The 14,007-nt window shown below is 43.1% G+C and overlaps 1 protein-coding gene across 1 annotated transcript in view; it reads right to left on the bottom strand.

The window, feature by feature from the left end:
* MDGA1 (MAM domain containing glycosylphosphatidylinositol anchor 1) overlaps positions 1-14,007 on the bottom strand; it is an 802,309-nt gene that overhangs the window by 211,195 nt on the left and 577,107 nt on the right. The gene's annotated exons all lie outside the window — the stretch shown is intronic.

Below are 14,007 nucleotides of genomic sequence, written 5' to 3'. Positions count from 1 at the left end.
ATGTGTAGCCCCTGAATGACACGTGACATAACATACCTTCTAGCGCTGTATGTGTAGCCCCTGAATGACACGTGACATAACATACCTTCTAGCGCTGTATGTGTAGCCCCTGAATGACACGTGACATAACATACCTTCTAGCGCTGTCTGTGTAGCCCCTGAATGACACGTGGCATAACATACCTTCTAGCGCTGTATGTGTAGCCCCTGAATGACACGTGACATAACATACCTTCTAGTGCTGTATGTGTAACCCCTGAATAACACGTGACATAACATACCTTCTAGCACTGTATGTGTAGCCCCTGTATGACACGTGACATAACATACCTTCTAGCACTGTATGTGTAGCCCCTGTATGACACGTGACATAACATACCTTCTAGTGCTGTATGTGTAGCCCCTGAATGACACGTGACATAACATACCTTCTAGCACTGTATGTGTAGCCCCTGAATGACACGTGACATAACATACCTTCTAGCGCTGTATGAGTAGCCCCTGAATGACACGTGATATAATATACCTTCTAGCGCTGTATGTGTAGCCCCTGAAAGACACGTGACATAAAATACCTTCTAGCGCTGTATGTGTAGCCCCTGAATGACACGTGACATAACATACCTTCTAGCATTGTATGTGTAGCCCCTGAATGACACGTGACATAACATACCTTCTAGCGCTGTATGTGTAGCCCCTGAATGACACATGACATAACATACCTTCTAGCGCTGTCTGTGTAGCCCTAGAATGACAAGTGACATAACATACCTTCTAGCGCTGTATGTGTAGCCCCTGAATTACAGGTGACATAACATACCGTCTAGCGCTGTATGTGTATCCCCTGAATGACACGTGACATAAAATACCGTCTAGCGCTGTATGTGTAGCCCCTGAATGACACGTGACATAACATACCTTCTAGCGCTGTATGTGTAGCCCCTGAATGACACGTGACATAACATACCTTCTAGCGCTGTCTGTGTAGCCCCTGAATGACACGTGGCATAACATACCTTCTAGCGCTGTATGTGTAGCCCCTGAATGACACGTGACATAACATACCTTCTAGTGCTGTATGTGTAACCCCTGAATGACACGTGACATAACATACCTTCTAGCACTGTATGTGTAGCCCCTGAATGACACGTGACATAACATACCTTCTAGCGCTGTATGAGTAGCCCCTGAATGACACGTGATATAATATACCTTCTAGCGCTGTATGTGTAGCCCCTGAAAGACACGTGACATAACATACCTTCTAGCGCTGTATGTGTAGCCCCTGAATGACAAGTGACATAACATACCTTCTAGCATTGTATGTGTAGCCCCTGAATGACACGTGACATAACATACCTTCTAGCGCTGTATGTGTAGCCCCTGAATGACACATGACATAACATACCTTCTAGCGCTGTCTGTGTAGCCCCTGAATGACAAGTGACATAACATACCTTCTAGCGCTGTATGTGTAGCCCCTGAATTACAGGTGACATAACATTCCGTCTAACGCTGTATGTGTATCCCCTGAATGACACGTGACATAAAATACCGTCTAGCGCTGTATGTGTAGCCCCTGAATGACACGTGACATAACATACCTTCTAGCGCTGTATGTGTAGCCCCTGAATGACATGTGACATAACATACCTTCTAGCGCTGTATGTGTAGCCCCTGAATGACACGTGACATAACATACCTTCTAGCGCTGTATGTGTAGCCCCTGAATGACATGTGACATAACATACCTTCTAGTGCTGTATGTGTAGCCCCTGAATGACACGTGACATAACATACCTTCTAGCACTGTATGTGTAGCCCCTGTATGACACGTGACATAACATACCTTCTAGCACTGTATGTGTAGCCCCTGAATGACATGTGACATAACATACCTTCTAGCACTGTATGTGTAGTCCCTGTATGACACGTGACATAACATGCCTTCTAGCACTGTATGTGTAGCCCCTGTATGACACGTGACATAACATGCCTTCTAGCACTGTATGTGTAGCCCCTGTATGACATGTGACATAACATACCTTCTAGCGCTGTATGTGTAGCCCCTGTATGACACGTGACATAACATACCTTCTAGCACTGTATGTGTAGCCCCTGTATGACACGTGACATAACATACCTTCTAGCACTGTATGTGTAGCCCCTGTATGACACGTGACATAACATACCTTCTAGCACTGTATGTGTAGAACCTGAATGACATGTGACATAACATACCTTCTAGCGCTGTATGTGTAGCCCCTGAATGACACGTGACATAACATACCTTCTAGCGCTGTTTGTTTAGCCCCTGTATGACACGTGACATAACATACCTTCTAGCACTGTATGTGTAGCCCCTGAATGACACGTGACATAACATACCTTCTAGCGCTGTATGTGTAGCCCCTGAATGACACGTGACATAACATACCTTCTAGCACTGTATGTGTAGCCCCTGAATGACACTTGACATAACATACCTTCTAGCGCTGTATCTGATTGGTCATGATCTGAACACTAGACAGTATGGTAAGTCACGTGTTACATGTTTGTATGTGTAGCCCCTGAATGACACATGACATAACATACCTTCTAGCGCTGTATGTGTAGCCCCTGAATGACACGTGACATAACATACCTTCTAGCACTGTATGTGTAGCCCCTGAATGACACGTCACATAACATACCTTCTAGCGCTGTATGTGTAGCCCCTGAATGACACGTGACATAACATACCTTCTAGCGCTGTCTGTGTAGCCCCTGAATGACACGTGACATAACATACCTTCTAGCGATGTATGTGTAGCCCCTGAATGACACGTGACATAACATACCTTCTAGCGCTGTATGTGTAGCCCCTGAATGACACGTGACATAACATACCTTCTAGCACTGTATGTGTAGCCCCTGAATGACACGTGACATAACATACCTTCTAGCGCTGAATGTGTAGCCCCTGAATCACACGTGACATAACATACCTTCTAGCGCTGTATGTGTAGCCCCTGAATGACACGTGACATAACATACCTTCTAGCGCTGTATGTGTAGCCCCTGAATGACACGTGACATAACATACCTTCTAGTGCTGTATGTGTAGCCCCTGAATGACACGTGACATAACATACCTTCTAGCACTGTATGTGTAGCCCCTGTAGGACACGTGACATAACATACCTTCTAGCACTGTATGTGTAGCCCCTGTATGACACGTGACATAACATACCTTCTAGCACTGTATGTTTAGCCCCTGTATGACACGTGACATAACATACCTTCTAGCGCTGTATGTGTAGCCCCTGTATGACACGTGACATAACATACCTTCTAGCACTGTATGTGTAGCCCCTGTATGACACGTGACATAACATACCTTCTAGCACTGTATGTGTAGCCCCTGTATGACACGTGACATAACATACCTTCTAGCGCTGTATGTGTAGCCCCTGAATGACACGTGACATAACATACCTTCTAACGCTGTTTGTGTAGCCCCTGTATGACACGTGACATAACATACCTTCTAGCACTGTATGTATAGCCCCTGAATGACACGTGACATAACATACCTTCTAGCTCTGTATGTGTAGCCCCTGAATGTAACGTGACATAACATACCTTCTAGCACTGTATGTGTAGCCCCTGTATGACACGTGACATAACATACCTTCTAGCACTGTATGTGTAGCCCCTGAATGACACGTGACATAACATACCTTCTAGCACTGTATGTGTAGCCCCTGAATGACACGTGACATAACATACCTTCTAGCGCTGTATGTGTAGCCCCTGAATGACACGTGACATAACATACCTTCTAGTGCTGTATGTGTAGCCCCTGAATTACATGTGACATAACATACCTTCTAGCACTGTATGTGTAGCCCCTGAATGACACGTGACATAACATACCTTCTAGCACTGTATGTGTAGCCCCTGAATTACATGTGACATAATATACCTTCTAGCGCTGTATGTGTAGCCCCTGAATGACACGTGACATAACATGCCTTCTAGCGCTGTATGTGTAGCCCCTGAATTACATGTGATATAACATACCTTCTAGCGCTGTATGTGTAGTCCCTGAATGACACGTGACATAACATACCTTCTAGCTCTGTATGTGTAGCCCCTGTATGACACGTGACATAACATACCTTCTAGCACTGTATGTGTAGCCCCTGAATGACATGTGACATAACATACCTTCTAGCACTGTATGTGTAGCCCCTGTATGACACGTGACATAACATACCTTCTAGCACTGTATGTGTAGCCCCTGTATGACACGTGACATAACATACCTTCTAGCGCTGTATGTGTAGCCCCTGTATGACACGTGACATAACATACCTTCTAGCACTGTATGTGTAGCCCCTGTATGACACGTGACATAACATACCTTCTAGCACTGTATGTGTAGCCCCTGTATGACACGTGACATAACATACCTTCTAGCACTGTATGTGTAGCCCCTGAATGACATGTGACATAACATACCTTCTAGCGCTGTATGTGTAGCTCCTGAATGACACGTGACATAACATACCTTCTAGCACTGTATGTGTAGCCCCTGTATGACATGTGACATAACATACCTTCTAGCACTGTATGTGTAGCCCCTGTAGGACACGTGACATAACATACCTTCTAGCACTGTATGTGTAGCCCCTGTAGGACACGTGACATAACATACCTTCTAGCACTGTATGTGTAGCCCCTGTATGACACGTGACATAACATACCTTCTAGCACTGTATGTTTAGCCCCTGTATGACACGTGACATAACATACCTTCTAGCGCTGTATGTGTAGCCCCTGTATGACACGTGACATAACATACCTTCTAGCACTGTATGTGTAGCCCCTGTATGACACGTGACATAACATACCTTCTAGCACTGTATGTGTAGCCCCTGTATGACACGTGACATAACATACCTTCTAGCACTGTATGTTTAGCCCCTGTATGACACGTGACATAACATACCTTCTAGCGCTGTATGTGTAGCCCCTGTATGACACGTGACATAACATACCTTCTAGCACTGTATGTGTAGCCCCTGTATGACACGTGACATAACATACCTTCTAGCACTGTATGTGTAGCCCCTGTATGACACGTGACATAACATACCTTCTAGCGCTGTATGTGTAGCCCCTGAATGACACGTGACATAACATACCTTCTAACGCTGTTTGTGTAGCCCCTGTATGACACGTGACATAACATACCTTCTAGCACTGTATGTATAGCCCCTGAATGACACGTGACATAACATACCTTCTAGCTCTGTATGTGTAGCCCCTGAATGTAACGTGACATAACATACCTTCTAGCACTGTATGTGTAGCCCCTGTATGACACGTGACATAACATACCTTCTAGCACTGTATGTGTAGCCCCTGAATGACACGTGACATAACATACCTTCTAGCACTGTATGTGTAGCCCCTGAATGACACGTGACATAACATACCTTCTAGCGCTGTATGTGTAGCCCCTGAATGACACGTGACATAACATACCTTCTAGTGCTGTATGTGTAGCCCCTGAATTACATGTGACATAACATACCTTCTAGCACTGTATGTGTAGCCCCTGAATGACACGTGACATAACATACCTTCTAGCACTGTATGTGTAGCCCCTGAATTACATGTGACATAATATACCTTCTAGCGCTGTATGTGTAGCCCCTGAATGACACGTGACATAACATGCCTTCTAGCGCTGTATGTGTAGCCCCTGAATTACATGTGATATAACATACCTTCTAGCGCTGTATGTGTAGTCCCTGAATGACACGTGACATAACATACCTTCTAGCTCTGTATGTGTAGCCCCTGTATGACACGTGACATAACATACCTTCTAGCACTGTATGTGTAGCCCCTGAATGACATGTGACATAACATACCTTCTAGCACTGTATGTGTAGCCCCTGTATGACACGTGACATAACATACCTTCTAGCACTGTATGTGTAGCCCCTGTATGACACGTGACATAACATACCTTCTAGCGCTGTATGTGTAGCCCCTGTATGACACGTGACATAACATACCTTCTAGCACTGTATGTGTAGCCCCTGTATGACACGTGACATAACATACCTTCTAGCACTGTATGTGTAGCCCCTGTATGACACGTGACATAACATACCTTCTAGCACTGTATGTGTAGCCCCTGAATGACATGTGACATAACATACCTTCTAGCGCTGTATGTGTAGCTCCTGAATGACACGTGACATAACATACCTTCTAGCACTGTATGTGTAGCCCCTGTATGACATGTGACATAACATACCTTCTAGCACTGTATGTGTAGCCCCTGAATGACACGTGACATAACATACCTTCTTGTGCTGTATGTGTAGCCCCTGAATTACATGTGACAGAACATACCTTCTAGCACTGTATGTGTAGCCCCTGAATGACACGTGACATAACATACCTTCTAGCACTGTATGTGTAGCCCCTGAATTACATGTGACATAACATACCTTCTAGTGCTGTATGTGTAGCCCCTGAATGACACGTGACATAACATACCTTCTAGCGCTGTATGTGTAGCCCCTGAATGACACGTGACATAATATACCTTCTAGCGCTGTATGTGTAGCCCCTGAATTACATGTGACATAACATACCTTCTAGTGCTGTATGTGTAGCCCCTGAATGACACGTGACATAACATACCTTCTAGCGCTGCATCTGATTGGTGAAGCTCACCTTCAAAATATTTTGTAAAAATGTATAAAAGTTGAAGAAGTGGCGGTTTCTAACCTCAGTGCTGGGGTTACAGGAAGACAGGAACAGTATATTATTTATATAATAAAGTACACATAATACTGTGAGATTTATTTGTCTTTTTATTCAGGCAGCATAGCAGCCCTGCTTCTGAACACAACAGACTAGATTATAGGAAACTATTTGTAGATGTTCTTTCATTGACTTTTCTTCTGATCCTTTGTTCTATAATCCCTCTGTAAGGTCATGATATATGTTTTACTCAAGTGCGGCCCTAGTGCTAGCTCTTTCCTGAAAGCATTAGAGACTGGGAGAGACAGAAAAGTAAAGCTACAGGTATGACGACCATAAGCAGAATATAGTGAGAGATGCAGACTCTGCATTAATAAAATATATACATAGAAAGAGCTTTACAGATATTAAATGATTCCAGAACTTTACTATCTTAAGCACAACATGACCATCAATTTCAAATCACAAACGTTTATATTTCATAACTCACCTACTTTTACGGTACAACGATTTTTCTGATCACAATAAAATTATAATTTATATTGCGAAGATGACGTCATTACATCCAACCCTCTAATATAGGCCGTGCACTACCAAACTCAATCGCCAATCCTATTGGAATTTTGTGCATCTCTTTAAGTGGCAATGTTGTCACCAGGCACTTGTGCATTGCGATCGGTTGTCTCGTGCATGCGCATATACGATGTTTAATAGCACACTTACTCATACAATGTTATTGGAATGACGAGTACAGAATATTGCGCATGCGCATAGCGGCAATACTCCACCATTTTCATAACCTGGGTTATCGGTCAGGATTGGAGGATGAAAAAGTCTATACGGCAGTGGGTTCGGAAATGGATCCATTTTCGATATTGGATTTTGTAAAAAGGGTAATACTTTGAAACGCAATGCCAATTAGAAAGCAATGTAAAATATATTAATTTTGCAATCACAGATACATTTTTCATGGTTTTGTGTCCCTTTAAGTCCACTGTCTGCCCTTGTGTGGGGTGAGTAAGGTGCAATTAGCCATCTGCAGTTATCACTGCACAAGAATTTACTTCTGCAGCCCCGCCCTTAGGTCGCATACAACCAATTGAGCAAGAGCAGTGCTTTTCAATCATTCTGAAAGCATTTATCCAGGATGAATTAAGTCCTTCACTCTCTCTAACCAACTATTTAAACAGGAAACAGCAAGAGAAATCAACCTCATTGATGTGGGTGAGAGAGATAAATACTGTAGCTAGTTTGCTCACTGATCCACTCACACAACTATAACTTTTCTACTAATGCTTATTGGCTAATAGGTAATTTTTACTAACGCTCATTGGTTGATTGGTACAATGATCATTCATGGGAATACACATCTGATAGTTTCCATTTACATTTATTTCCTATTTTTTTTCAGACAAAGGACACCTATTTTATATCTGTTCTTTTATATGCTCCTTTGAGTCCCATGCTCAGTTGTGTAAAGCTGTTACAATTATCACTGTGCATTTATACAATAGAGTAAAATACCAAAAATAGGGACCACTGTGAATACAATTTGCATATCATCACCCAGAATCCCTAGCTCATAAACACATTGGTCTATGAAAAGCACAGAGCAAAAAGGATTGATGATTTCTATAGATAGGAAAAAATTAAATTGTGATTTTATTGTTCCTTTACTAAGGGCTAGATTACTAGTGGAGCACTATCGTTTGTGCGCAAGTGATATTCGCTTTTATCAGCTTTTTGTGCGTCACGAATAGCACACGTATTATAAGATGAAAATAAATGTGTTGGCTTGAGCGCAATCACAATTTACGCTCATCGGCTTGAAAGCTTGCAGAAAGAGTAGGGAAAGAAAAAAAGTAAATGTATGCTTACCTGATAAATTAATTTCTTCTACGATATGACGAGTCCACGGATTTCATCCTTACTTGTGGGATTTATCCTCCTGCTAACAGGAAGTGGCAAAGAGCACCACAGCAGAGCTGTATATATAGCTCCTCCCTCCTTTCCACCCCCAGTCATTTGACCAAAGTTAGGAAGAGAAAGGAAAAGCTAAAGGTGCAGAGGTGACTTAAGTTTACAAAAAATATATAACCTAAATCTGTCTTAAAAAATGACAGAGAGGGCCGTGGACTTGTCATATCGTAGAAGAAATTAATTTATCAGGTAAGCATAAATTTACTTTTCTTCTACAAGATATGATGAGTCCACGGATTTCATCCTTACTTGTGGGATACAATACCAAAGCTACAGGACACGGATGAAAGGGTGAGACAAGACAGAGACCTAAACAGAAGGCACCACTGCTTGAAGAACCTTTCTCCCAAAACCAGCCTCAGAAGAAGCAAATTCAAAATTTGGAAAAAGTGTGAAGAGACGACCAAGTTGCAGCCTTGCAAATCTGTTCAAAAGAAGCATCGTTTTTAAATGCCCATGAGAAAGCCACAGCCCTAGTAGAATGAGCCGTAATTCTTTCAGGAGGCTGCTGTCCAGCAGTTTCATACGCCAGACGGATGATACTCTTCAGCCAAAAAGAAAGAGAGGTAGCCGTAGCTTTCTGACCCCTACGCTTTCCAGAATAAACAATGAATAATGAAGATGATTGATGGAAATCCTTAGTCGCCTGCAAGTAAAACTTCAAGGCACGGACCACGTCCAGGTTATGCAACTTACGCTCCTTCTTAGAAGAAGGATTAGGACATAATGAAGGAACAACGATTTCCTGATTAATATTCTTATTAGAAACAACCTTAGAAAGGAAACCAGGTTTGGTACGTAAAACCACCTTATCAGAATGGAAGATAAGATAAGGTGAATCACATTGTAACACTGAAAACTCAGAAACTCTACGAGCAGAAGAAATATCAACCAAAAACAAAACTTTCCAAGATAACAGCTTAAAATCTATGGAATGCATAGGTTCAAACAGAACCCCTTGAAGAACATTAAGAACTAAATTCAAACTCCAGGGCGGAGCAATTGGTCTAAACACAGGCTTAATTCTGGTTAAAGCCTGACAAAAAGACTGAACGTCTGGAACATCTGCCAAACGTTTGTGAAGTAAAATTGATATAGCAGAGATCTGTCCCTTTAAGGAACTCGCTGATAACCCTTTCTCCAATAATTCTTGGAGAAAAGACAGAATCTTGGGAATCCTAACCCTTGTAGCCCTTGGATTCCCACCAAAAAAGATATTTACGCCATATCTTATGATAGATCTTTCTAGTGACATGCTTACGTGCCTGAATCAAAGTATCAATGACCGCATCAGAGAAACCCCGCTTAGATAAAATCAAGCGTTCAATCTCCAAGCAGTCAGCTGCAGAGAAATTAGATTTGGATGTTGGAAAGGACCCTGAATGAGAAGGTCCTGTCTCACTGGGAGTTTTCACTGAGGCAGAGAGGACATGTCCACTAGATCTGCATACCAAGTCCTGCGTGGCCACGCAGGTGCAATTAGGATTACCAAAGCTCTCTCCTGTTTGATCCGAGCAATCATCCGGGGAAGGAGAGGAAACGGTGGAAACACATAAGCTAGGTTGAATGACCAAGGCACTGCCAAGGCATCTACTAGTTCGGCCTGAGGATCCCTCGACCTGGATCCGTATCTTGGGAGCTTGGCATTCTGTCGAGATGCCATCAGATCCAATTCCGGTCCGCCCCATCGGAGAATCAGTGAGGCAAATACCTCCGGATGGAGTTCCCACTCCCCCGGATGAAAAGTCTGGCGGCTTAAATAGCCCGCTTCCCAGTTGTCCACTCCTGGGAAGTAGATTGCTGACAGATAACAAGAGTGGGTTTCCACCCATCAAATTATTTTGGATACTTCTGTCATTGCTAAGGAACTCCTCTTTCCTCCCTGATGATTGATGTAAGCTACAGTTGTGATGTTGTCCGACTGGAATCTGATGAATTTGGCCGAAGCCAACTGAGGCCATGCCTGAAGCGCATTGAATATTGCTCTCAATTCCAGAATATTGATTGGAAGTAGAGACTCCACCTGAGTCCATACACCCTGAGCCTTCAGGGAATTCCAGTCTGCACCCCAGCCCAGTAGACTGGCGTCCGTTGTCATTATCACCCACGAGGGTCTGCGGAAACACGTCCCTTGGGACAGATGATCCGGCGACAACCACCAAAGAAGAGAGTCGCTGGTCTCTTGATCCAGATTTATCGGAGGAGATAAATTTGCATAGTCTCAATTCCGCTGTCCGAGCATGCACAGTTGCAGTGGTCTGAGATGAAACTGAGCAAACGGAATGATGTCCATTGCCACCACTATCAATCCAATTACAGCCATACACTGAGCCACTGATGGCCGAGGATTGGACTGAAGGGCTCGGCATGTATTTAGAATCTTTGACTTTCTGACCTCCGTCAGAAAAAATTTAATGTCTATAGAATCTATCAGAGTTCCCAAGAAGAGAACCCTTGTTCGTGGAATTAGTGAACTCTTTTCTAGGTTCACCTTCCATCCGTGAGTTCTCAGAAAGGACAACACTGTGTCTGTATGAGATTTCGTCAGATGATAAGTGGACGCCTGAATCAAAATATCATCCAGATAAGGCTTCACTGCTATGCCCCGCGGCCTGAGAACCACCAGAAGGGACCCTAGAACCTTCATGAAGATCCTGGGTGCTGTGGCCAACCTGAAGGGAAGAGCCACGAACTGAAAATGTTTGTCCAGGAAGGCAAACCTTAGGAACTGATGATGATCCTTGTGGATAGGAATATGAAGGTATGCATCCTTCAAGTCCACGGCAGTTATATATTGACCCTCCTGGATCATTGGTAAAATTGTTCGGATGGTCTCCATCTTGAAGGATGGAACTCTGAGAAACTTGTTTAGACTCTTGAGGTCTAAAATAGGTCTGAACGTTCCCTCTTTTTTGGGAACCATGAAAAGATTTGAGTAAAATCCCTGTACCTGTTCCAATATTGGAACGGGACGAATTACTCCCATAGTGGAGAGGTCTTTTACACAAAGTAAGAATGCCTCTCTGTTTATCTGGTTTACAGACAATCGTGAAAGAAGAAATCTCCCTCTTGGGAGAAAATTTTTTAATTCCAGTTGATACCCGTGGGTCACGATTTCCAGTGCCCAGGGGTCCTGAACATCTCTTGCCCAAGCCTGGGCAAAGAAAGAAAGTCTGCCCCCTACTAGATCCGGTCCCGGACCGGGGGCCGTCCCTTCATGCTGTCTTTGTAGCAGCAGCGGGCTTCTTCAGTTGTTTACCCTTGTTCCAAGCCTAGTTGGGTCTCCAGACAGACTTAGCCTGAGCAAAATTCCCTTCCTGCTTTGTGGAGGAAGAGGAGGAAGAGGGTACTCCTTTAAAATTCCGAAAAGAACAAAAATGATTTTGTTTACCCCTCATCTTAACAGACTTATCCTGAGGTAGAGTGTGACCTTTACCTCGAGTAATGTCAGAAATGATTTCCTTCAAATCAGGCCCGAATAGTGTCTTACCCTTGAAATGAATAGCCAAGAGCTTTAATTTAGATGACACATCAGCAGACCACGATTTTAACCATAATGCTCTATGCGCTAAAATGGCAAATCCTGCATTTTTCACCACCAACTTAGCAATTTGAAAGGCGGCATCTGTAATAAAAGAACTAGCTAGCTTGAGAGCCTTAATTCTATCTAAAATATCCTCTAAAGGGGTCTCAAACTTCAGAGACTCTTCTAGAGCATCAAACCAGAAAGCCGCTGCAGTAGTAATTGGAACAATGCAGGCTGTTGGTTGTAAAAGGAAACCCTGATGAATAAATAATTTCTTTAGAAGACCCTCAAACTTCTTATCCATAGGGTCTTTGAAAGCACAACTGTCTTCAATAGGAATAGTTGTACGCTTAGCCAGGGTAGATATAGCTCCCTCCACCTTAGGGAGAGTCTGCCAAGAGTCCCGAATGGTGTCTGATATGGGATACATTTTCTTAAAATTAGGAGGGGGAGAGAACGGTATACCCGGTCTGTCCCACTCCTTCTTAATAATCTCTGAGATTCTCTTAGGAACCGGAAAAACATCAGTGTAAGCGGGTACTTCTAGATATTTATCCATTTTACACAATTTCTCTATCCTGCAGAGTAAAAGAATTAGACGCGGTTGAGGAACCCTGCGTCGCTTGGGTGGGCGTTAAAGTTTGTGACACTTGGGGAGAATTAGGCGGCATATCCTGATTCTCTTCAGACTGAGAATCATCCTTAGGCACACTTTATTTACATAATATATGCTTTTTACATTGTAAGGCTCTTTCAGTGCAAGAGGTACACAAAGTGTACCACAATGGCCTCTAAACACATAGAACAAGGAGTTTCCTCAAGTTCAGACATGTTAAACAGACTAGCAATAGCCACAATAGTCGTTAAAAACCTCAAAAAAAATCTTTTGAAAAAAATGTACTGAGCCTTTAAGAAATAAAAGCGCAACAATTTTTCTGCACTGTTCAAAAAACGATTTCTTATTACTAATAAATCATTGAAAACAGTTTAATTTTGCCAAAAATTATTGCACCACTTAAGTAAAGGTTACATCACCCTTCAAAGAGACATTTTATATTGAAAAATAAACTTTAATAACAAAAACAGCCCCTGCACCTCGCCACAGCTCTGCTGTGGTGCCTACCTGCCCTCAGGGTACACAAGATTGACTCGACAATGATCCGGTGGCTGAAAATCAACTGGAGGCCCCACCGGAGCTAGTGCCTGCTGCCTTCTAGCGAAGAGAAAACTGCGCGTCTAAGTGCACAAAATAGGCCCCGCCCACCATGGGAGTCACACTCACAGACTCCATAACCGCATGGGAAGCGTTCTTTTAAAGCCATGTGGCCCCCTCACACAAACTTAACGTTTTATGCCAAATAATAAAATTATAAAAAGTGTCACAGCTGCCTCTCCCCCTTAGATAATCTCATGCTGCCTTTGTAGCTCATTGTCAAGCCCCAATTTGAAATACTTAAGCATAGTAATTCAATGTGTATATAACATAGTAAAATTCAGTAACACCATAATCATACCGGTCTACTGCTTACCCCTTCCCTTACAGGGAATAAAGTCAGCCATTTCTAATATATCAAGTCTCCTCAGAAATAAAGAGCTGAACATACCTCAATGCTGCTTGTAGCATGAAACCGTTCTCCACACTGAAGATTTCTCTTGCACTACCTTCAGAAGCTCTGTGGGAACCGAAATGGATCTTAGTAACGTCTGCTAAGATCATCAACCTCAGG

This window comes from Bombina bombina, chromosome 4, assembly GCF_027579735.1.
Source record: "Bombina bombina isolate aBomBom1 chromosome 4, aBomBom1.pri, whole genome shotgun sequence".
NCBI lineage: Eukaryota > Metazoa > Chordata > Amphibia > Anura > Bombinatoridae > Bombina > Bombina bombina.
Note: the sequence above shows the minus strand (reverse complement) of the source record. Positions and strands in the feature narration are given on the sequence as shown.